Source organism: Cryptomeria japonica, chromosome 10 (genome assembly GCF_030272615.1).
Source record: "Cryptomeria japonica chromosome 10, Sugi_1.0, whole genome shotgun sequence".
In the NCBI taxonomy this organism is placed as follows: Eukaryota; Viridiplantae; Streptophyta; class Pinopsida; order Cupressales; family Cupressaceae; genus Cryptomeria; species Cryptomeria japonica.
Window position 1 is genome coordinate 509168615 of NC_081414.1, and position 27273 is coordinate 509195887.

Here is a 27273-nt window from a genome sequence, read left to right on the forward strand (position 1 = left end):
TGCATGTAAAAAATTTCCACATTCTATCACTTTTTGGGAAGAAACAATACACATAAAAGTTCCTAACAAATAAGAAGCTCTACAACTCAGCTCTAGCATAATCATTCTAATATAGCTATGCCCCTTTAGCTACTTGAATAATTTCCAATCTTTCTTATGCATTAACCATTATACTTCTATGAACACAATAGCTATCATTCTATTGTGTTGGATCTCAATTTTCATCGTAATGCTGATATAGATTGGAAATTATTCCACTTTTGATCTTGAATGGATAATAATGTGGTGCAATTTCACTTCTCTCGGCCCATTCTCTTTCTTACAAATTCTTTCACTAACCATAATACCAGTATGTTGTTATCATCTTCTCTTCAGTATGTATTGTAAAACCCTTCTGCTATGTAACCCAATAATCTTTAAAAAATTGACTCTGATCTCATCAATATGTTCTGCTTCCTTGGGTAGTTCATGCATGTCCCTTTTGAATTGATAATAGATTGCCAAAATCATTTCAATGAGTACGATCGGTCATAGATACAAGTGCACATAACAAGACTACAGACATATATCAAAATTACATTGCAATGCAACTGATATATCCACCTACATCAAATTATACCTAATCAACTTCCAGATGAAGCAATTTGGACCTAATGGCCAAGGGCTGAAGAAACAATTGAAATACTATCCAGAGAAAAAGATTAAAGACATCCTTTGAGTGTTGCAACCTGCAAAGAGACTAATATGCACCATGAGACTGCATGAGAGAGCATGAGTTTGCACTACACCAACAACAACCAAGGGCCACAAAAATGGAAGAAATGCCCCAATTCTAGACAACATGAAAAATCCATTTCTCAACCATTCATAGTTACAAGAAAATGTAATCATGCGTTGTTACTAAAAGGGACAATGAAAAGAGTCATTTTTTGCCACTATCATGTGGTCTAAAACTTTGATAACCTTCTGAACACTAATGACAATTTTTATAGCTGTAACACTTGAACATGGAAGAGAGTATAAGCTTAAATAATCTTCCTAGTATGTTTGGCAACCTGTACAACTCCAACACTTGAATATGAGTGCTCAAAATCTTAAATAGCAATTCTAATACAATTGTCCATTATTGGATTCATTTAGGTATGTTGTGTCATAAGGTGGTTTATGGAAAATAATCAGAACTTTAAAAATAAGAAGTGTTGTAAGGAGTTCAGAAAGAACTTGTCAATCTAAATTAATATTAACACTTAATCAATTACAACACAACCATAGAGTACCAAGTATCCTTCTGCCTATTCCAATGTTTTTCAACAACAGTTATATTTGTACTAATTTAGATGTATGAGCCTTGTTCAGTTTGGCTTTGTATAGAAAAACATATCTGTTATCAGCTAGAGTTGGCTAACTAAGATACTTCAATATAGTTTCAAGCCATCCTAGTTTATGACTACTTTCAAGTCCTCAAGGTCCAAATAGGAATGATGCCATAAGAGACTACCGATTAGCTTCTTATATCTACTGAAAAGGCCTGCCAATACAAGCTACAGGGTAGTCATTTAAACAAAACAACACAAATTAAAAATTACATCTTGACTGATACAACGTTTGAATATGATTTGACCTCTCTGAATGCAAAATGGGCAGAGGATTTGGATTATATTTGGGACATCTTTGCAAGATACAACATTGAATAGAGCATTGAGAATCAAAGATGACTTGTCATTTGCACCCAACAAGGCCATCATCATACTGTATAGATTTTAAACGAATATTTATGCAATGTTATCTGACAGGAGTATATAAATATAATGACTAATATGACCATATAGATGTCACTAGGGGAACAAGGAGACATGTTCTTTTCTATGTTTTACTATTGTATATGTGGTGTACAGGTTGATTCTAGAATAGTTTGCAATGTTAAATCCAATATGTTGACTATAAAATGTATGTTTTGTATAAGGACAATGGATTACAATAAACCACTTCAAAAAATCTTACATAAGATAAAGGCATGCTGCCAAATATTCTGGTTGTATATATGTGACACGCCTATAAATCAAAAACTATTGGACCTATATGTATCAGATAAGCATATGGAACCCATCATTAAAATGACATTGATTTTGAGACTCTTTTTATATAGGGGTGCTGGTGAAAAAGGTATGAAAATCAAACACAAGCTTGTCATTTTTTCATAAGCTTACTAAATGATGAGATATTATAAGACATTTTAAGTTTTAGAAAAGAGAGAATTATAGCTTACCCACTCTTTGATGACACGACTCACAACAGATTCACCTTTTACCTGAAAAATAAACGTGTAATCTTAGAAATTAACACGTACATATTTTGGTGTCAACTGCAACAATTTTTAAAAAAATCAACCTAAATTTTGCAAGATTAATAATAGATAGTAAATGTTATTTTCCATGAGCTTCATGAAATTATTAGAGTTGTGCATACCATTAACCCTCACATGGATGATATGGATGGTGAGAATACATAATCACAAAAGTAAATAAGACATGTTGTTTACAAAGGCTAGGGCAATGACACTTAAGACTTGTAGGATATTTTGCAGTCAGATGCAACAAATGTGATTGAAGAGCTGCAAAATGAGATAATGCTCCTACATGCTTATTGTGTAAATGATGTTTCCCCAATATACATAGAGAATACCAATTTGAAATCAATGAAAATTTTTGCACTGGTTAAGACATTCCAAAAAATTGCTGAGACAACAAGAAAAAAAACCAATATAAAAATGTGTCCAATTGATTTTATAGCAAAATGATTCACAAATTACAATTTTCTCAAATCTTCTCAACAAAAATCTTTAGACATTTGACAATTGCTTTTTATATATGTTGGCATTTGACACTCAATTGGTTTCATTATGTTGTCATTGATGGCAACATGGTATCTTGTTCCAGATTCATATTTAATTCATTTGTGTACCGACAGGCACTTCACAGACACTACACCGGTACTGGCACCAACATCGACAAGGTAGACGGATTTCTTTGGTTACCGACAATGCAGTCCGACATGGTTTAGAATATGGTTATCGGTATTGGAGGCCGACATCTCTTTGATCCGCAATCGGCAATTGTTTTTTATATTCATACATTTATGTTATCTAGCCGATATGTATATTGATATTGTAATTATCTTTGTAAGCCAACATAAGGCATGATAAGTTGTATAGGGTATATAGGTCGGTTGGATTAGATCATTTTGATATAATCATCGTAATCGACATGGTGATGGATATGTGGATGTGATGCAAAATATATCAAAGAGATTATACATGTGAGGATATTTCGACAAAGGGTTTAGGGTTTCAGACCGAAACAGACAGAGCTTAACCGGAACTATATTCTGGCATAAAAGATGCTATCTTAGTAGTTCACAAACTTCTCCGGATTGTAGTCTGGATTTATATGTATTCAGTGAGGCTCCTTTTGTGATTGAGCAATGTGCTCTAGGTTGTAAACCTTCCTGCAAGTGTTGGCCCCTTATATTTTGTAATATCTCTTCACATGGCCAGTGGATTGATATTGTGGGTCACAAATCCCAATGTGGTTTTTCCTCTTTGAGGTTTTTCACGTATAATTTTGTGTGTTATGGTTCTCATTTTTGTGATTGGCTTATTGATTGCTCTACTTTCAATTCTATGTGTATCGGTATACCAGTTGGTTTATGCATGTTTTAATAAGGCTAAAATTGAACTCTCTGGTATAACACTGATTCCCCCCCCCCCCCCCCCCTCCTCTCAGTGTTATTAGATTCCAACAATTGGTATTAGATATTTGTACCTCAGAGGAAGTTTAACAGCTAGAGGAGGATCCTGAATCCGGAATCCATGGACATGGGCTTGGAGAAGCAACTTGAGATGGCACTTGAAGACTATGATGTTGAAAGATTGAAGAACTTAAAGCTACAAGATGAATTGAATTTTACTAAAGAATTCATTCTTGTCCTACAGGAGAGGCTATCATCTGTTCAAGCTAGGAGGAAGGAACTTTTGCAAAATCAGGATGATGAAGAGAAAGATGCACTTAAGGAACAATGTCAGAAATTGAGTCAGGAGAACATGGTTATGAGAAATGAAATGCAAGATATAACTATGAGAATGTCTAAAGAGATTGAGGACCAAAAGAAAAAGGAAGAAAATCTTGTTGTATCTCTGAAGAACAAATTTGAAGAATGTGGTAGGTTGGTTCTTGAGAATGATATGTTGAGAACTGATTTAGTACAATCCCAGAGTAATGAACAAGAGCTTGAGAGACAAATGATAATTCTGAGAGAAGATCTATCTATTGCAAGTGAGTACAAAGAAAAATTCAAGATTAGTTCAGCACAACTAGATGAGTTATTGAAGAGACAAAGGTAGATTGGAGATTCGAGTGGACTTGGATTTGAGCAAGGACGGAGTTCTGGTACTGCTATTGAAGATCAAAACCATAAGGCACCGGTAAGGCAATTTAATGCTTATAAATTTAATGGTAGATGTTTTGTTTGCAATAGATTTGGTCACATGTCTAGGCAATGTAGAAACAGAGCAAATTAGAACCCTGTTTCTACTCCTGGTCAATGTTCTAAATGTAATATGTATGGTCATAAGATAGAAGATTGCAGAATTAATGTTAAATGCTATGCATGTGGAAAATTTGGACATATGGCTAATTAGTGTAGGTCAAGCAATTATACCGGTTTTAGCAAAGCAATTCAAAGGAACAATGTTACATGTTATGCATGTAATGAGGCTGGACATATTGCTAAATTTTGTAGAAGCAAAAATCCACCAATTAGTAATGGAGGATCAAATGAGAAAGGGAAAGAGAAGGTAAATGAAATACGACAAGATCATACTCTGAGATGGGTCAGGAAGACCGAAGAATAATCAACAGATGGAAATGCACCGGTTACTTATCTGACAGAGGAGGTTGCTCCTACACCGGCAAGTAGCTCATCCGGTAACTAAGGAAGATGCCTTAGGGGTAGGAAACATTCATGAAGATACTTCATATGCCCCGGGAAGAGGTTCTGGAAGATGTTCCAGACATTGGAGATGCTTATCCAGCATGGATATGTTCTATTCGAGATCTGGTATCTTTCACCGACAGTCATTGATGTCAATGAAAGATTAGGGTTTTTCTTGAAGGATAAAAGGTTAAATTCACTTCATTTTTTATCACCTTGCATCTAGAGCAATTCAGAGTGATTAAGAGCAATTTTGAGAGATGAAAGGCTATTCAGTGCGATTAGATATCTTCTTGAGCGATTTCATCGACGACTGGAAGAATTTATTAAGGGTTTCACCAAAAGTGATCATGAGGTATTTTTATTTAATCATGGAAGCAAGATCATCATATATTCCTATCTTTGTTGCAAATCCAACAGTAGTAGAGGTCAAGGACAACCCCGGGCCAATTTTTAAGCGGTATCCGCATGTGGCTACCCTGGAAGATTTGGTTGGAGCATTTTACCGGGTTCTGAAGGGAGTTGTTTATGTTGAAGATGTTAGGGCATACATACATTATCACATTGAGGATTTGGGGACATTTGATATAAAGAGCATGTACATGAGCGAGCTTATGGGAGATTCTGGAAAGGTCAAACCGGCATACAAGTACATTGAAGACTTAGGGTTTACCGACATTCTGGACATTCTGGAATTTAAAGATGAAATCATTAGGTATGTTTTGAGCAGAGTACATGGGGAGTTTATCTAGTTGCATAGACCTTACGAGATCATCAAGGAAGCCATTAGGTCAATCACTGGTTTACCACTGGTTGGGCAATGTCCAGACAAGAAGGTTTTGAATGATTATGTCAACAAAATCACCGGCGCGACATCTGACAGAATATCTATGAGAATCAGCACTATTACCGACACAGACATTAGATTCGGTAGCATGATCATCGGTTATAAGGTAACTCAGTCAAACCGGATGAATTTTGTTTCTAGCTCCTACATTTTCGTAGCTTACAAAATGATGAGAGAAAATGAGAAATTGGATCTATGCGGTTGGATGTTAGATGACATAATAATAAACCTAGGAAAGATTAAAGGTGAAAAGAAAGAGACTTTCCGGTATGGAAACTTAATTGTCTGCTTGATGTTATTTTTCATGAACGACACTCCCGGTTTTGGGAAGAGGCAATGGGCATTTGATATCCTCGTAGGGAGACAATTAAAACATTCAATTGCTACTTTAGGCAGTCAAAGAGATGATAAAGTATGGGGATATTTTAAGGGATTCCAGAAGTCTATGAAATCTAGGGAAAGGGTTCCTAAGCATATTGTTGAGAAATATTCAACTAACATACGCTTCATGGTGAAGAAAGATGAAACACTTATGGAAGCGATTAAGCCCCAGAAGATTTGGATTGAGGAAATGGGCTATGAATTTGATGCACAGATCCTTTATGCTTATGCAAAAATGTTGATTGGTGCACCTGTTGATGAGGTAGAGAAGCCCTATGCAACTGCAAAATAGAAAACACAAGAGGTTGAAATATAGTTCAACCAGAAGAAGAGAGAGAAGCAGGAAGGAAAGGCAAGTAAGTTTGTTGAGAAGGTTTCACAAGACATTAAAGCATTAATTGATGTTGTCCCGGAGAAAGGCAGGAAGAGGAAATAACCAGAAGTGTTCGTTGAGACTATCACAGTTGAGTCTGAATCTGAGGATGACACACCCCTGGCATTCAAATGGGTTGTAAGGAAGAAGAAAAAGGAAACAAAAGTAGAGGCTAAAAAGAAACCGGTTAGGAAAGTTACATTCAAGATACTGACACAAAAGCAAGCACCAAAAGCAACACCTTCAGCTCCATCCGGTACTGCAAGAAGGAAGAAGAAGAATGACATTGATGCGGCTATTCAATCTGGTAATGTAACTATCATTCCACCAAAAACTTGTGTAGAATTAGTTGATGAAATAACTAAGGATGGCATGTTAAAGGAATTTACAGTTTTACTATGAACATTTAGAGGATGATGAACAAAGAGAGGTAGAGGAAGTAGTATTATTATATTTGGATATTTATAAGAAAACCTTCATAGAAATTGAAGATCGAATACAGGCAGAATTGTATGATATGTTAGATGTTAGGAGACTGTCAGCAATGCAAGAAGACAAACACATAAAAATTCAAGAATTGTTATCTATTTGTATTTCTATTACTCCAGAAGAAATGGATAGGACACTTGAGGTGGCAGATAGAAAAGTCTTTAACAACAAACATAGAATAACCAGTCTGATGCTAGGAAGGGTAAATGAGATAATAAAGGAGACCCACCAGGCATGGGTTAAGTTCTTAGGAGAGAACCGAGGTTTATTTACTTCACCGGAATCAAAGATAGACACTGCAGATGCTCTGGTTGAAGGAAAAGGAAAGGGTATTATGGGTACTTCACCCTCAATTTTCAAAAAACATTAAGATAGTGGAAATTAAGCCCCCGGTAGATACAAGTGTACAGACAAATGTTGAGATACCGGCAAATACCGAGAGTGAAAAGGTTGATAATGCACATGATACTAATGTTGAGGATAACAGACCTCCAGATACAAATGTACAGGTTGAGGTTACAATTCCTACAGGGGAACCGACAGTTACAAAGACTGCACCAAGTGGTGAAGCCATCAGTGCAAGTGAGGAAGCTATAAAGGATAAATCATCAGAGGAGAAGAAAGGGGAATCTGGCAGGGAGCCGGTAGTAGGTCCATCATTGTTGTCAATTGACACCTCGCAGGTTGTAAAGAAAAATAACTGAGATGAGTCCTACTGAACTCATGATGATGGTTGCACAGAAATTAATAAAGGAGGGATCTACGGATAAAGGGATTAATGATCAGTCTATCATTGTTTTACACAGACTAGTCCTAGAGTGCAAGATTGACAGGGAAGAGAGCCCATCCAGGAAGCTTAAGACAATTACTGAGCACATTTCAAAGGATTTTCAATCCTCGCAACAGATTTCAAATAGGAAAGCACTAGAGAGGTTCACACAAGCTAAACGAGCTGCATTTGATCAGGTGATTGAATTTGAGAAGAAGAAGATTGATGAAAAGCTGAAACTGATAGATAATTCTTTAAAACAATGTACAAATATATACAGGGTATGTTGTAACACAAATATACTTACAGTTAATGTGGATAAGAAGATAAAGGAATTTCAGGAGAAAATTGCAAGTATAGCTAATTCTTTTGATGGATTGACTTCATTGACTACATCCTTTGATGGTCAGATTTTGATTTTGGAAGCCCAAATTTCTGTTCTTGAGAAGGAAAAAGACAAAATCATAAGAAGAGCCAAAAGTCTGAGAGGCTTGGTGAGTCCCCGTTTGGATTTACTCAGTGTACATAAGAAGGAATGTATGGATATGGTTGGAAAGCCCACACCGACAGAGATAAGTGAGAAAGAGTCATTTGCACATATACTAAATGGACTTGTGTCTAATTATGGCACTTTCAAATCTGGTTGGGATACTTATCTTGAGCTATTGGAGAAGGTTTATCCGGAAATTTTCAAATTTGTTAAGCTCCGATAAGATATTTTTGGGATATTCATTATACAATTTTTTTGATCTTTGACATTCTTTTTAGAATTTTTGATGGCATTGATGTCAAAGGGGGAGTGATATAGATTTGAAAAATAAAAAGAGGAGTTGTATACATTAGGGGGAGATATGGAGATATGGGAGTATGGAGTATTTTTGAATATTCAGCTCAGGGGGAGCAGGGAGGATGAAACCGACAGATGAAACCTTGACCATTTTTCACATGAGTGTTGTCATCAATGCCAAAGGGGGATATTGTTGGCATTTGACGCTCAATTGGTTGGTTTCACTATGTTGTCAATGATGGCAACATGGTATCTTGTTCTGACTTCATGTTTTGGTTTAGTTGTGTACCGACAAACACTTCACAGATACTACATCGGCACCGACACCGATAGGATAGAAGGATTTCTTTGGTTACCGACAATGCAGGCCGACATGGTTTAGAATATGGTTATTGGTATTGGAGGTCGACATCTCTTTGATTAGGCATCGACAATTGTTTTTGATATTTACATATTTATGTTATCTAGCCGACATGTATATTGATATTGTAATTATCTTTGTAAGCCGACATAAGGCATGATAAGTTGTATAGGGTATATAGGTCAGTTGGATTAGATCATTTTGATATAATCATGGTAATCAACATGGTGACGGATATGTGGATGTGATGCAAAATATATCAAAGAGATTATGTATGTGAGGATATTTTTGTAAGGGTTATTCTAGCTAAGGGTTTAGGGTTTCAGACCAGAACAGACAAAGCTTAACTGAAACTATATTCTGGCATAGAAGATGCTATCTTAGCAATTCACACACTTCTCCGAATTGTAGTTTGGATTTATATGTAGTCAGTGAGGCTCCTTTTGTGATTGAGCAGTGTGCTCTAGGCTGTAAGCCTTCCTGCAAGTGCAAGCCCCTTATATTTTGTAATATCTCTTCATATGGCCAGTGGATTGAAATTATGGGTCACAAATCCCATCGTGGTTTTTCCTCTTTGAGGTTTTCCACGTATAATTCTGTGTGTTATGGTTCTCATTTTTGTGTTTGGCTTATTGATTTCTTTACTTCTTTCAATTCTATATGTATCGGTATACCGGTTGGTGTATGCATGTTTTAATAAAGCTAAAATTGAACTCTCTCGTATAACACCGATTCACCGCGCCCCCCCACCCCCCCCCCCCCTTAGTGTTATTGGATTCCAACAATATAAGTATATGATGAAGCTCTCTTGGTTGATTCTAATATGCTATATGATGAAGCTCTCTTGGTTGATTCTAATATGCTAATAACTCATTATATTCTAAAGTGCTCATAAATCTAAAATTCTTCACTTGAAGATATTCACTATTTGTCACTTGAAGAGATTTGCCAATCAAGGCTGACTGTATGACAGAAAAGATACCATCTGCCCAAATAATAAGAAAAGAAACTAATATGAAAATGTGTCAAATTGATTTTAGAGCAAAATGATTCACAAATTACAATTGGTGATTTCTAGGCTCAAGACAATATTCTCATTTGAAATAGATTTTTTCTACAAGTATATGATGGAGTTTACATGTTGAGCCATTTTCTTTGTCATTTGAAGAGATTTGCCAGTCAAGGTTGTCTGTATGATGGATACAAAAGGTACCATCTGCCCAACCAAAAAGAGAAACCATTATGAAAATGTGTCAAACTGATTTTATAGCAAAATGATACACAAATTATAATTGGTTACAATTGTCAGTCACTGATCTGGAGCTTCTGAGTTTCTCAAGTACTTCTTGAAGGCACTCGCACCTGTAATATATTCCAAAAAATTCTTTATAAATTTAAATCTTGAGATCTTTTAATGGCACAAGTGGTGATTAGAACATCCTCAGTTTCTCGTTGTTTACATGTTGAGTCATCTTCTTTGTCACTTGTAGAGATTTGCCATTCGAGACTGACTGTATGGTAGATATAGAAGATACCAGAGCATATATATGAGAGAAATGGGCTAGAGCATATATATTTAACAATTGATAAAATTATCAGAGCATTTATTAGAGAAATGGGCCAGGTACAGACCTGTCGCAGCCTAACTGAAATATAAGACTATTAGAGCCCGGTGAGAGGATCTTGGCCAACTACTTACATTGGATGACTCAAAGTTCTAAGTCATGTCAGTAGCTTATGTAGGAATGGTATGATAAAGTTGAGAATGACAGATCAACTATATGGATGTGAAAGTTCAAAGTTCTAATTAGTTATAACTTATAAAGGAGGGCCATCCAACATTATTGCAATGAATAATTTCAAGTATACATATGAAGAACAACAATTTTGAGGGGATAACAACAAATATTCCTCTTGAATTATTCCTCAATTTGATGGTTAACTTCTAAACATCACTAGTAATATTTATATTGCTCCTACCCTTCACTATAAAAAACTAGGAGCAAAAATAGAGAAGCACGTAGCTCATGAACACAAATCATTCACAAGCTTGTGGCATAAGTTTCTTATGATCCCGCATCAGTGAGAAGGACATTGATACATTTATTTTTCTTCAAAGTTCAGGCTAATGGGTCCTCCTCATGTTGACATTGGTCATTGTTTGTGCTGATGCATAATAAACAATCATTTTTCATGTTTGCATATGTTCGTCAACAAACTAATGCTTTGTACTTACAATAGTTAAATGGGTTTAGATAACTATCTAATCTTATAACTCTATAATAAAGTTTAAGATAAACTTAATATGACATCTTTGAAACCCATATTCTACTAATTGCTCGTGTTGTATTTACTATTTATAATTGAAATTATTTTGGTTTGGTTTTGAAGAATCAAGTAAATCTCTTTAATGGGTAAAAAAGGCAACTTAAGATATTATGGTTAGTTACACCAATAAGATATCAAATTAAAAAGGCATTAGATTGTCATTTTAATCTGCAATCAGAGATCCCAACATGGTATGTTTTGAGTATGCTAAATTCAATCTAGTATCATCATTTTGTTTATAGGATAATATGTCTTGCATAGCCTTACTATGATTATATCAACTTGAGAACCAAACATATATGAAACCATATACACTCCCAGTTTTGTAGTTAACTATAGCTTCTCTGTTTGCTTAAAGGAAATTCTAGACTTTAACCATATTGCTTCCACAGAATTACATTTACAAACACCAAACAATACTAGTAATTAAACAATTTGTTTATGTGGTTTGGGACATGGGAACAAAAGACAAACTAGCGACACGGTAATTTGTAAGTTATATGGTACAAACATCCTGGAGGGTAAAACCTTTTATCATCATTGAGCATAGTCCTCTCTAATGAATAAATGATGAACAGTTAGTACCAAACTAGTACTGAGAGGGGGGGGTGAATCAGTACAAGGAAAAACACTTTTCCTGAACTAGTTTGACTGTAAACACTGCACTTTGACTGGCAAGAACTAACACCGGTCTATACCAAATTACTACCGGTAAAACACAGCAAGAATGTCAAAGACATAAACCGGTAACCCTTAGCTTTTCATACAATCTAATACCTCATTTCCACTTCACCCTTATGCATAAACAAGTAATCTATCATCAGAAATATAATGACTGCTAGTTCAACATATTTTACCAGTTTGACATAAAACACTAAACCATCACATGAAAGGCATCACACATGACACATTGATTTTTCATATGGAAACCCAACTGGGAAAAACCACGGTGGGATGAATACCCACAAGTTGTTCTTGAACTCTTTTGAAGTCCGCTCTGTTAGGAGCCTAGTCCGGTTAGAGACTTTTACAATAGGTTCTGCTAGGGATCACCCGGTTAAGGGATGGTTAAATACCCGGTTAAAGGCTAGAACCCTGTTAAAGGTTACCTCGCAAGAGGATTTAAAGAACTCATTGAATTGAGTCACCCTGTTAAAGGATTTACACAAAAGCCTGTTAAAGCTACCCGATTAAGGGATTTTCCATCTGCTGAAATGGTTAGAAGTCAACAGGTAATACACTGATCTGATAACAACACTCAATGCCAAGGCAGATCCAATTTAGCTCCTTTTCTTCTGCAATCACACTTTGCAGGTATCAACACACTTCTCTGGTCTGGCAAGAATCAAGTATCACTCACTGGGATACATACATACCATTTGCCAACAAATTCAACATGAAAAACATCATCGACCTTATAGGAACAGATAGGTCAGTAGCATAAACCCTAAACCCTAAACATTTAGGTTTTACAATCCAGTCATTTCAATCCTGACCGTTAATCACACTGCATCGAATACAACAGTCTTGAACAGATCTCAAGACGTTCTCCAATATTCATTCTTTGCCGCTTCAGGAAGCTGATAACTCATCACGCGCTCTCCACCGTTTACAGAGACTTCGCACATTCCCGAGGTAGATAGGATCAAACTCCATGCAAGATCCTCAATGAAATCCTTCACGAGCACAAGGCTGACGTGGCAACACTTATCTGGTCTTCATATAATGCTAACTTATCACAAGATGTCATCGATTGAATCGCACAAGCTTGGAATGCATCAATCGAAAACCCTGAAGCTGAGACTACCAACCGGTAGTCATGCCTAATGAAACCCCAATACTAAACTTTCATTTACCGGTTCTTATTCCAACATACCGGTTCACCTTGAACAAACATACTGCTTCACTTTTTCACAAATACCGGTTTACATCATTATACCGGTTCTCTTGCCAATTCGCTTACTACAACATATCGGTTCATACTTCAGCATATTGACATCAATGACAACATACAATATCATCATGTCATCATGCTATGGACATATGCCAACAATCCACCCCTTTGGCATTGATGGCAATATACAAAGATATCTTTATGGTTCTGCTTCACATCTTCTCCCCAATACTGCAGATATCTTCTCTGCTTCACATCTTCTCCCCCTTTGACAACAATGCCAAAGTGGAGGCATACACATCTATGTTCCACTATGTTGCTCCCCCTAAGGAGTAGCATCCTTCAACACACCAATCCTGAAAAAGATATATCAATGTAAGACCTGACTAATGTGGAGCACACACCTTTAGTTCACCTCTTGAAGGGGCAGCACCCCTAATTCACCTCTCAAATAGGTAAAGGTAGCCTTCGGTAGAGGCTTGGTGAATATGTCTACTAACTACTCCTTACTGGAAACATGTTCCAGAAAAACCTCTTTGTTCTGAACCTTCTCCCTCAAGAAATGATACTTGAGCTCGAAGTGCTTGGTTCTAGCATGTAAAACCAGATTCTTGGAGATGTTAATTGCACTTGTGTTGTCACAAAATATACTTACCGGTTCAGATACAGGAACTTTGAAGCCATTTAATACATGCTTTATCCAAATTGTCTGGGTGCAGTTCATAAATGCTGCAACATACTCTGCTTCTGCTGTAGACTGAGAGATACAACTCTGCTTCTTACTCATCCATGAGACTAGTCTACCACCAAGAAAGAATGCACCACTAGTTGTGCTCTTCCGATCGTCCACATTACCAGCCCAATCGACATCTGTAAACACTTTCAGGTTGAAATCATTACTGTATGGATACCATAATCCATAGTCAATAGTTCCCTTCAAATATCTAAGAATATGCTTGACTGCTACCAAGTGGGATTCTCTTGGGCTTTCTGGAACCGTGCAGTAATGCCCACTGCATGTGCAATGTCTGGTCTGCTTGTACTACATAGTGTAATTTACCAATCATTGATCGGTATTCTTTCTCATTTACCAACACTGAGTCATCCTCTTTTGATAATTTACAACCGGTCACCATCGGTGTACCAACCGGTTTACTGTCTTCCATGCCAAAGGTCTTCAACACCTCTTTGACATACGTGGACTGAGTGATAAAGATTATATCTTTCATTTGTTGAATCTGTAGTCTAATGAAAAACTTAATCTCCCCTATAAGTGACATCTCAAATTCCTTTTTCATCTCATCTGCAAAATCATGATTCATCTTGTCATCTCCTCCAAAAATTATGTCATCAACAAATACCTCACAGATTAGAATATGATCTCCTTCTGACTTCAGATAGATATTGCTATCTTCACTTGTTCTCTCAAATCCAATCTTCACAAGATGGGAGTGCAAGCGTTCATACAATGCTCTAGGTGTCTGCTTTAGTCCATACAAGGCTTTATGTAGCCTACACACCATGTCACTATCTTCTGATAGGGCAAACCCATCTGATTGCTCTATATACACCTCCTCTTCTAGTATTCCATTCACGAATGTAGATTTTACATCCATTTGATATACTTTAAATCCCTTGAAGGCTGCATATGCAAGAAGCATACAAACTCCTTCCAATCTGGCTACTGGAGCAAAGGTTTCTCCATACTCTTCTCCTTCTTCTTGAGCATATCCTTTGAACACCAGTCTGGCTTTGTTTCTTACCACTGTGCCATCTTCATTCAGCTTATTTCTGAAAACCCATTTGGTGCCTATGACATTTTTATGCTCAGGTCTGGGTACCAAAGACCATGTACCATTCTTTTATATCTGGTCAAGTTCCTCTTCCATTGCCTTGATCCAGTCATCTTTATGTGCCTCTTTGAATGTTTTAGGCTCAAATTCAGAGATCATGCAAGAGTTTTCTCTGACCTTTCTTCTTGTAAGAATTCTTGCATCCTTGTCTCCTATGATCTGCTTTGGATCATGATTCAGCTTTACATACCTAGGAATTATCTTAGTTGTTTCCTCTTGCTTTTCTTCTTTATCAGCATCAGCATCTACCAATGTAGGAGCACTGTTACTAGTGCTAGGCTATTTTGCAACCGGTTCCTAGAAGGTTACTACCGGTTCATCTCCTACTTGCTCACTGTCGGTTTCCTCAGGTTTCTCAAAAGTTTCATCAACTCTAACATTGATGCTTTCAACAATTCTCTGAGTCCTATTGTTGAAACATTTGACAGCTTTGCTCTTTGTGGAATACCCTAGGAATATTCCCTCATCACATTTAGCATCAAACTTGCTCTGATGTTCACTCCTCTTGATATAACATTTGCTACCAAACACTCTAAAGTAGCTTACCACTGGTGTCTTACCGGTCCAATACTCATAAGGTGTTTTATCCTTACCTTTCTTGATGAGTACCCGGTTCATTGTGTAGACTGCAGTGCTCACCGCTTCTTTCCAAAAAGTGTGAGCAACTTTTCTTTGGATTAGCATAGTTCTGGCTACTTCAACTATAGTTCGGTTATTTCTCTCTGCTAGGCCATTCTGTTGTGGAGTCCGGGGGGCAGACAGGCACCTCTTGATGTTGTTCTCTTCACAGTACTTGTTGAATTCACCGGAAGTGAATTTTCCTCCTTGATCAGTTCTTAGGCACTTGATCCTGCTAGGCCATTCTGTTGTGGAGTCCGGGGGGCAAACAAGCACCTCTTGATGTTGTTCTCTTCACAGTACTTGTTGAATTCACCGGAAGTGAATTCTCCTACTTGCTCACTGTCGGTTTCCTCAGGTTTCTCAAAGGTTTCATCAACTCTAACATTGATGCTTTCAACAATTCTCTGAGTCCTATTGTTGAAACATTTGACAGCTTTGCTCTTTGTGGAATACCCTAGGAATATTCCCTCATCACATTTAGCATCAAACTTGCTCTGATGTTCACTCCTCTTGATATAACATTTGCTACCAAACACTCTAAAGTAGCTTACCACTGGTGTCTTACCAGTCCACTACTCATAAGGTGTTTTATCCTTACCTTTCTTGATGAGTACCCGGTTCATTGTGTAGACTGCAGTGCTCACCGCTTCTCTCCAAAAAGTGTGAGCAACTTTTCCTTGGATTAGCATAGTTCTGGCTACTTCAACTATAGTTCGGTTATTTCTCTCTGCTAGGCCATTCTGTTGTGGAGTCCGGGGGGCAGACAGGCACCTCTTGATGTTGTTCTCTTCACAGTACTTGTTGAATTCACCGGAAGTGAATTCTCCTCCTTGATCAGTTCTTAGGCACTTGATCCTCTTACCGCTTTCTTTTTCAACCAGTGCTCTGAAGGCTTTGAACTTTCCAAAGGCTTCAAACTTGTCCTTCAAGAATGTGACCCACATCATTCTTGAGCAATCATCAGTAAGAATCATAAAATACCTATCTCCCTGCACACTCCTAGTTTTCATAGGACCACACAAATCAGTATGCACAAGATCAAGTAAATTGTCTGCAGTGAAAGATTTACCTTTGAAGGTTGAGGAAGACATTTTCCCCATTTGACACTCTCTGCACAAAAGATTTTCTGGTTTTCTCAGCAAAGGCAATCTTCTAACTGCCTTGATCTTACTGGCCTTCACAATATTATCAAAGTTTACATGACAGAGTCTCCTATGCCATATCCAGCTATCATCAAACTTAGCCATTAGACATGTACTGATATTTGCATTCAGTTGAAATAGGTTACCTTTGGTCTGGATACCGGTGGCCATTAGTTCACCACTCTTAACTTTTATTTTACACACTCCATCTCTGAATTTTAGAGTGAGTCCATTATCATTCAGTTGGGCAACACTCAAAAGGTTGTGTCTGAGACCTTCTACCCAATACACATTGTCAGCACTGCTTTTTCCATTCAGAGAGATGGACCCTCTGCCTTTTACCATACATGGTGCATCATTACCAAAATGAACCACACCACCATCATACTCTTCCAGAGATAGAAACTTACTCTGGTCACCAGTCATATGGTGAGAGCAGCCACTGTCAATAATCCACTCATTGGAATTATCAAAGTGGGAGACAAGAGCCTTCTTGTCTGACACATCTTCCTTAACTGCTACAAACACAATGTCTTCACTATCTTCATCTTCTGATTCCTCATCAGTGACACCTTCATCAACTGCTACAAAACAGTTTCTCTTGTTTCCTCCTTTGAACTTCTTGAACCTCTTTGGTTTGTCCTTGTTATCACCATTAGGACAGTTTACAGCAATGTGTCCTATCCTATTGCAAGAAAAGCATTTCAAAGGGAGTTTACCTTTGTATTTACCGGTTCCCTTATGAAGTCTCTTGGCAAGAAGAGCTTCAAATTCCATCAGGATCTCCTCATCATCCATTTCTCTGCTTTGTCTTGGTTCACAACTGGTACTAGCTTCTTTGCCCTTTCTAGATGGTGCAACAAATGCTCTAAAGGTTGATTCAGTCTTCTAAATACTGCCATCATAATTATTTAGCTCATAAGTTGTCAACTTAGCAATGATGGAGTCTAGGGATACCTTTGTCTTGTTTATAGACCTCAGCTCCTGAATAGCAGCAACCCTTATTGCATAGACTGATAATAAGGATCTCAAGACTTTGCTAACAACAGTGGAATCATCTATTATACCGCCTGCACTCTTGATGTCTCCAACAACAATTTTGATTCTTGTTCCATATTGTTGAATGGTTTCTCCTTCAACCATCTGCATGTCTTCAAACTTTCCCCTAAGGCTCTCTTCCTTAGCTTGTCTCACATGCTCATCACCGCCATAGATATTCTCAAGAGCATCCCATACTTCTTTGGGATTGTCTTTATCCTGAACATCAATAAACTCAATGTCGGATAGACTACTGATTAGGGCTTCCATGACTTGCCGGTTCTCTTGAATCTCTCTCTTTTGATCATCGGTGATCCATATTTTAAAGTTGTCTTTAACTTTGGACCTTCCCTCTTCATCATTAGAGTAGGATCTTTTCCTCAAGCGGTTAAGCATACAACACAGAGGACCTGGAGGATGCTTTGATACCAATTGATGAATAAATGATGAACAGTTAGTACCAAACCGGTACTGAGAGGGGGGGGTGAATCAGTACAGGCAAAAACACTTTTCTTGAACAAGTTTGACTGCAAACACTGCACTTTGACTGACAAGCACTAACACCAGTCTATACCAGATTACTACCGGTAAAACACAGCAAGAATGTCAAAGACATAAACCGGTAACCCTTAGCTTTCCATACAATCTAATACCTGATTTCCACTTCACCCTTATGCATAAACAAGTAATCTATCATCAGAAATATAATGACTGCTAGTTCAACATATTTTACCAGTTTGACATAAAACACTAAACCATCACATGAAAGGCATCACACATGACACACTGATTTTTCACGTGGAAATCCAACTGGGAAAAACCACGGTGGGGATGAATACCCACAAGTTGTTCTTGAACTCTTTTGAAGTCCGCTCTGTTAGGAGCCTAGTCTGGTTAGAGACTTTTACAATAGGTTCTGCTTGGAACTGATCTTGCTAGGGATCACCCGGTTAAGGGATGGCTAAATACCCAGTTAAAGGTTGGAACCCTATTAAAGGTTACCTCACAAGAGGATTTGAAGAATTCATTGAATTGAGTCACCTTGTTAAAGGATTTACACAAAATCCTATTAAAGCTACCCGGTTAAGGGATTTTCCAACTGCTGAAATGGTTAGAAGTCAACAGGTACTACACTGATCTGATAACAACACTCAATGCCAAGGCAGATCCAATTTAGCTCCTTTTCTTCTGCAATCACACTCTGCAAGTATCAACACACTTCTCCGGTCTGGCAAGAATCAAGTATCACTTACTGGGATACACACATACCATTTGCCAACAAATTCAACATGGAAAACATCATCGACCTTATAGGAACAGATAGGTTAGTAGCATAAACCCTAAACCCTAAACATTTAGGTTTTACAATCCAGTCGGTTCAATCCTGACCGTTAATCACACTGCATTGAATACAATAGTCTTGAACAGATCTCAAGACGTTCTCCAACGTTCATTCTTTGCCGCTTCAAGAAGCTGATAACTCATCACGCACTCTCCACCGTTTACAGAGACTTCGCACATTCTCGAGGTAGATAGGATCAAACTCCATGCAAGATCCTCAAGGAAATCCTTCACGCGCAAAAGGCTAAAGTGGCAACACTTATCTCGTCTTCATACAATGCTAACTCATCACAAGATGTCATCGGTTGAATCACACAAGCTTGGAATGCATCAACCGGAAACCTTGAAGCTGAGACTACCAACCGGTAGTCATGCCAAATGAAACCCTACTACTAACCTTCCATTTACCGGTTCTTATTCCAACATATCGGTTCACCTTGAACAAACATACCACTTCACTTTTTCACAAATACCGGTTTACATCATTATACCGATTCTCTTGCCAGTTCTCTTACTACAACATATCGGTTCATACTTCAACATATTGACATCAATGACAACATACAATATCATCATGTCATCATGCTCTGCATAGATGCCAACACTCTCTGAAATACATGTGTCCCCAACACATCTCCACCAAATGACAGTAACAGTGCTAGAAAAAAGAACACCTTTGTTATTGTTTATATAACATATCTAAATTGCAGCACATGGCTACTTCTGCACGGGCCAACCATGGATTATATTATTGATATATGTTGTTTTAATTATTAATAAATGAAAATATGCAAGTGTTTGACCAATCAAACATTTAAGATAACAATCATTAAGATTCTCGAAGCTACAAAATTAAAGGACAAAACAGTTGAGAATAAGATAATTATAGGGAATGGGTTAAGGAAAGTAATAAAATAAATAAGTAGAAATCTGCACCAAATAACTGCTACACGTAGAGAATAACTAAGTTTGAAATTTCAACTCAAAATTCATTTTTTGTTGGCAACTAGTTTTCAGCAGATAATACCAAGTTACCAACTAACTAAAACATTAAACTTGTTTTCTTGTTTAGCTATCTATTTTTTATGCTTTCAAATCTAGTGGTAAATCCATATTTTTTTAGACCATGTAAGTGTTCAACAAGCAAAAAAAATTACCCACAACAATATCCTTTGAAAGTCACATCACAAGTCGTGAGATACACCATAAGCTTCACAATAATTTATCGATGGGAGAAATATGTTCATGAATGTTCAATATTCACCAAATGAGTGATTCTCCAAAGATGAAGAATTTTGATCTGCTACAACTCGATGACATACCTTCTTCACCTAAATTATCAGAATATCCATGGGAATTTTACGAGTCTAAACAACTAACACAGAACAATTATTATCCCACAATGCAGCCCAAAGCACAATGGATGATGTGGTGGTAACAAGTTTGTATTGGTAATCAAAGAGGCTTACATCATCTTGACTCTTCACAATAGTATTACAAATGTACATCTAGAAGATTTATTGTCAAAGGGCACTAATGTGATCTGGATGCTAATGATGAGATGTAAAATTGTTGCTTACAACCCACGTACCAAGAACCTTTCATTAATTTAAAGGAAGTATCATTTTTTGCATCTGTATGCAAATAAAATCACAGTCTTATAGTGAAACACTTCTCTATCTGTAAAGTTACTTTTATGTCTCAATTGATCTCATAGTGCAACATCTCGCACATCATACACTTAATGACATTGAAACTTGCATGCATCACATATTTCATCCATCACTATTTGAAGCTTGAATATGTAAAAATTTACACAAAAAGGACACTTTACTACTATTAAAGTTTTTAATGAGAAAGAGACATTAACACACTGAGGGAAGAAGCATCTTAACATGAAAGATAAAGCCCTCAAAAGTTATCAAGTAATCAGACACATAAATTACCCCAACAACAAGTAGATAGAGTCAAGATCCAAATAATATTCAATAATTATGAAGCCAAGAGAGAAAATAACCTATAACAATATGGTTTGTCAGTAGTGTGGAAAGCCTATCTTGTTGGTTCCCTTTGACTAACCAATGCTTGTAATTTATCATTAGGTTGTGTGTAGCTTTAGGTGTAACTTGCATATGTAAGTATGCCAAGCATGTACAAATTGCACTTATTATCGACTTTAGATTTGTGCTTTAATGGACCGGCCTGCCCTGTTGTAACTTGTTGAGAAGCATTTAAATAAAGACAATGCCTACCCTTTTCAATCACATCACTTGATTTATTTTGTATCATTTTATTAAATATTGATATTCCTCTTTTGTGTATCTTGACATTGCCACATTTTAGTGTTCTTATACTTATGGAGTTACTTAATTATTAGATTATGTGGTTGTTTCTAAATCTCACATAGTATAAGAGCATATGGACTTAAGCTCCCCATGTTTTGATCAATTTATTACTACAAGGGTGCATGTTGAAGGGCTAATATCTCAAAAGTGGTCACAATTCTATATCTTTGTAAAGGGTTGATTTTCTACATAAGAGAGACTTTGAGAAAATTTTGTAGGCAAAAGATATATTCTAATCTCATATCTGAATTCTTGCAAGTTCAAAGGCTGGAAGAACTTTACAGAAATGGGTTTATGAGGTTTTCTTGGCACGTGATTTTTTTTTCTATATAAGATAATTCTCCTAATATCACAAATATAGATGCTATTTTCCCTTATTTTGTTTTCGTAAGTCCAGTAATCACTTTCTAGCCTGCTCATATCAAAGGATCATTAGTTTTTGTTAAGATTTCCAACTTTCCAATAATTAGAAGTGCAGTATTATAGCTTGTAGATTTTTAGATTAGACTATGTGATCATTTTTCTTCATTGCCATTTTGGATCACACTCCATAATCGATCAATAGAATGAATAGCTGACCGGATAGTTAAATAGATAGCTGGAAGGGGTGACTCAAGAACTAAGACAATTTATTGGGAAGGTCAATAAAATAAAATTGTTCTTAAAATATAGTTGACCTTCCCAATTAATAGTCTTGATTCTTGAGTCACCCCTTCCCCCTATCTATTTAGCCATCTGATTTGCTTCTCATCTCTCAATTCTCTTATCTTGCTTACTCATCCTAATGATGGATCATGGAGTGGGATCCAAAACATTGATGAAGATAATGATCATATAGTCTACAGAAGTCTGTAAGCTAACATTATACTTGTGGAAATTTCATGTCTTTAAGTGAAGTGTTTCTTTGTTTGTTTTTTTCCAAAGACATGAGGCATGCTCAAGACTACTCTCCAAATACCATAGTTTCACAAGAAAATGGGATTGGGATGAGTACACCAATTTTAAAAACTGTTGAAAATTCAAAATTGTCATTTTCTTCAAAGACTTGAGGCACATTCAAGATTTCTCTTCAAATACCATAGTTACCAGGAAAAATGGGATGGGGACAAGTTCAACAATTTTTAGAAAACAGGATACACAATTTTCATCATTGACATTTCAGATAGGACTTCATGATGCATCATTAGGATGAGTTAAAAAAATCTATTGACTTTCCCAATTAATTATCTTGGATCTTGAGTTACCCCTTCCACTTATCTACTTAGTTGTTTGGTTGGATTGTTTGTAAGTTGACTTTTTTATTTATCTACTACTTTCCATGGCTAGCTAATCTTGAGAATTGGGCTAGGTATGAGTGGTACGGGTGGAGACTTTGGGAGGGAAAACTCTAGTAGAGCCTTCATAGTTTTCAATAATTAGAACCATAAATTACTGTCCAACCTCAGTTCTTAGCTTTTCTTATTTAGCATCTGCAGTCAATGCATACTAAGTTTGTATTGACTTGGCCTTCGGGGTACACACATAAATTTTATATTTATGCATATTTTGACATCTTTGCCAATGATTTGTGCCCAATCTTTGGAACGTGACCAACATGAAGAGTCTATGACATTTATGCATGTTTTGACATATTTGTGAGGGATTTGTTCATAATTTTTGGAATGTGTCCGAACAAAGCTTCTTTCACCAATTTTAGGGATTGAATATACAATGAGACATTTGTGCTGGTTTGACATTTTTCAATTTTTGCAATGGGACCAATCATTGAGATTTTCCCAAACCAAATTTGCTCCGTTGTTTTTTGGCACTTTCTCCAAAATGAAGTAGAGAAGAAAACAATTCAAATAAATTTCTTGGCGCTCTTTTTAAGTTGATTGTGTAAGGTAACCTAAAAATCTGATCAGTAGAAAGACCCTTTCTTTTGCAAATAAAAACACTTGAAAACCACTTAAATCTTCTTCAGAAATGTAGATTCAAACTAGGACGATACAAATGATTATGATTAAGGCAATATTGTTAAAATATAACATGCTACGTCCACTACAACATCAAGACCCATAATTTTGAAGTTGAAAATCCATAATTTTTTAACCCACTTATTCTAATAGGCTTGGAACTTGGCTAGATCATAGTTGGAACCTTGTTGGCAACTTCGAATAGCATAGGAGAATTAAAAGAAAATAAAACCATCAAATAATGAGCATAAGGTTCTTTTGTTTAAGTGTCATAGTTTTGGTCAATTCACATGGTGAACTCATGATCACAAACTTTAAAAGTAAGAGAGTTTAGTAAAACTAGCTGAAGTATTGTGAATCATAATGAGACTCAATAAGTTGACTACAAAATCATAGTTTTGGTAGACTATACAATGCTATCAAAAAGAGGTGAGCCAAATGGACTCCAAGTATTGTTGATTTTGATCTTGCTGGAACCCTTGCTAAGTGATATTAAGATGTAGTAAAACAAGATGAAGTATTGAGAATCATAATGAGACTCAATAAGTTGACTACAAAATCATAGTTTTGGTAGACTATACAATGTTATCAAAAAGAGGTGAGCCAAATGGACTCCAAGTATTATTGATTTTGATTTTGTTGGAACCCTTGCTAAGTGATATCAAGTACATCTTAAGTTTAACAAGTAGGAGGAATTAAGAAATTATCTATTAGTCCATAATTCACCAGGGATAATAGACTTTCAGCCAATTTTGTATATTATAATATTTATTTTTATAATGATAGTGTTGGTTGTGTTTAGAAGCACTATTTTCCTTTCAATTAAGAAAGGTATACTCATTCCCTCGATATGAAAAGTGCCTAACATGTCTTCATTTTTCAACAATTGAATTCTATTATCGTTCACATTTAAATTGGAGACATCAACTCCTTTTAGATTTCAAACAATTTTTTTTGTTTTGACTTTTTATGTTATGTTCAATCTCAAGAATTTGAGTATAGCCTTGTAGTTGTACATCTATGCAGAAATTTAGGTGATTGTTTCTTGAATTTATCTTTATTTCATGATTTCTCCTTTGTTCAAATTCTTTGTGAAAGGTTATAAAGGATCCTGAAGCATTCTAAACTTTTCTTGTTGCTTGAACAGATACAAAAGTTGAAGGTGGGCAATAGCTTAGTTTAGTAAAACTTGCTAGTCTCATTGAAACATTGTTGCATATTTTTCTATGGAACATAAGCCATTCAATAAAATTGTCTTTCAACATGAATTGATGTTGTTGAGCCAAGTAGATTAACCACACCGACTTTCTCATCTCCTTAAGTAATAGTAAGGCTTTCATAAGATTTGGGCTGCCAAGGAATCTACAATGAGGAGTTGGTGGGTTGGGTGTGTTACTCACCATTAGAAGGCGGGTCTAGGGCCCCGAAGGTACCAATGTGAGCATCGCATGCCTTTTTGTGGAGAGTGCTTTCATGCAAACAACAAACCCCCAATTATTACTATTTTTGGGGTCACCCATTGCTCATAGGGGTGAACACTGTATTATATGCGTATCGACAAATTTCTAGTGCAACACAAAAAGCATGACTACCACTATACAGCAGATGGGGGAGTGAAACCAAGTTGTGAATGGATTGAGGTGATGGGAATCAACACCAAACAATCATAAATTCAAACGATCCCTGCCTAAAATGGTGATAGGAGCTTGAAAAGGAAAGACATTAACAGTCGATGCACAATGCATCATCAATGACAGGATGACTACATAGCACAGAATTGAAGGGGAAGTTTACTAGCCCCAATATTTTCAAGCCTTTTGACATCAATAAGTCCACAAATACAGAAAAGATTCCTGGCAAACTGACTGACTCCTAGAGCCCCCAAAATTATTAAGCAATCTGACACATACCTGAACCAGAAAAATTATGCAACTTATGATTCTTAATCAATAAAAAAATTAAATTTGGTATTCGAATGGTTGTGAAATATCAATAAACAATATATCATAGTTGTAACCGTCATACTATTCAATGTTCAATTTTATATACCTGATATTGTCTTTACCATTTTCATTTAATAGGTTATCACAAATCATAGCCTATAGACTAGACAAAAGATGTGTAAGACAAAAGGTCAGAAACAACTATTATGTTTTCAAAGATGGTCAAGTAATTCACCTCTCTTTGAGAAAGGATGCTCCCAGAAGAAACTGCACTGGCAAGATGACAAGTACAATGTATATCAAGGGCAGGGAGACCTGGATCTATGTTCTGTCATGCATCATGTCTAAAGGCTTTAAATTTGCAGCAAATATAACTTGGTCACTCCATTCTTTCATTGTAGTGTCTGTAACTTTTAATTCAATCATTTAGGAAAATTAAAAAGACTAAAATTTACAAGTCACTAGAATCTCAATAGAGCATTCAGGTGATATATCTATCTTCACTACAATTCAATGTTGAAAAAAGAATGATTCTAAACAATAACAAAGAATGAGGAATTTTTCATTTATTGCAGCAAAGAAAAATTTATAACAAGAATGAGGCCCAAACACTTACATCTCCAGACACATTTCCAGTGGGCTTGTATCGGCTCCAAAAACGAATAGAGGGGAGGGATCAACTACTTCTCATCCCCCTGCTTATGGTTCCCCAAAAAAAGTCCTTTATGTCTTTCTTTGTCAAATCCTCCCTTTCGGACCCCCTCAATTCCAACTATTTCTTCTTTTTGTCGGGCTTGTGAGCATTTTTGTATTCACACTAGAGGAAAGGTCGTGATAAACAAGACTGGTGAAAGTTTAGGATTGGCAGAATACTTGGTGGAGCCTGCGCATGGTTCTGTATAGATTTGGGAACACATGAATATATTTATAAATAAATTTATTAAGGACCAGAACAAAAAGAGAAATGCTAGAACAAAGACTTACTCAAATCGTTTGGCCATGCTTCAGTGTTGCTAATAAGAAATAATGGCAGAGCTTGGAGAACAAAAACCCTAGCTTTCAGTTGATCGCTAATAAAAAATTAAATAACCATTAAAAGATGCCAAATTTACTTCCCACACGTGAATTGTAAAATGCATGTATCTTTTTTCTTTGGCTTGATTTTTAATTTAAGCTAATTAGAATAATAATTTTAGTCTTTAAGATAAAATATTAATTATGCATAAAAAATATATCTTAAAACCTCCTCTATGTAGTAGTGATTGGTAGTAAATTTATTCGTGATAGGAATAATTTATTAAATACGATAAAAGTAAAATGTAGAAATAAGTATATTATTAAACTTGAATAAAACATAAAAATACAAAAATAAATATTTAGAATTTCATTTAATATGTAGAATTATATTATTTGTTGTTTTAGTAAGTCCGAAAAAAAAATTCATTACCCGTGTTAAATTCTGTAATATCTATATTTGCTATAAATGCAAGGATTATCAATAGAATAAATAGAATGTAAGTTCAATAAGATTAGTTGATGCTTGAGAATATTTTAGATGATATTAATTGTTATTATCTATTATTATTGAACACTTAATGTTATTGTTTATATCTTATTATTTTTTCATATTCTTGCATATTCTGATTTGTTAGAGATATTCATTTACTCATATGTGTATATTAAAATATATAAGTGTAACTAGAAAATAACAATAGGAGTAATAGTCATTTATTTATTCATTTTTATGTTTGTGACTAATAGTATAGAGGAGTAATGGTCATTTATTTAGTCATTTGTATTTATGTGACTAATTATTT

At 36.0% G+C, this 27273-nt stretch overlaps 1 non-coding gene across 6 annotated transcripts; it reads right to left on the reverse strand.

The window, feature by feature from the left end:
• On the reverse strand, positions 1-26615 carry LOC131079880 (uncharacterized). Of its 6 annotated transcripts, XR_009359165.1 has the most exons (6): positions 26441-26615; positions 26073-26351; positions 25692-25866; positions 2267-2308; positions 620-728; positions 3-478 (listed from the first exon to the last, which is right to left on the reverse strand). It is a non-coding gene; the product is annotated as an uncharacterized LOC131079880 (transcript). The 6 variants fall into 6 exon arrangements; XR_009359164.1 differs by having other exon boundaries at positions 1-728; XR_009114057.2 differs by lacking the exons at positions 3-478; positions 620-728 and adding an exon at positions 1200-1528.
• Between the last annotated feature and the right edge of the window lie 658 nt (positions 26616-27273).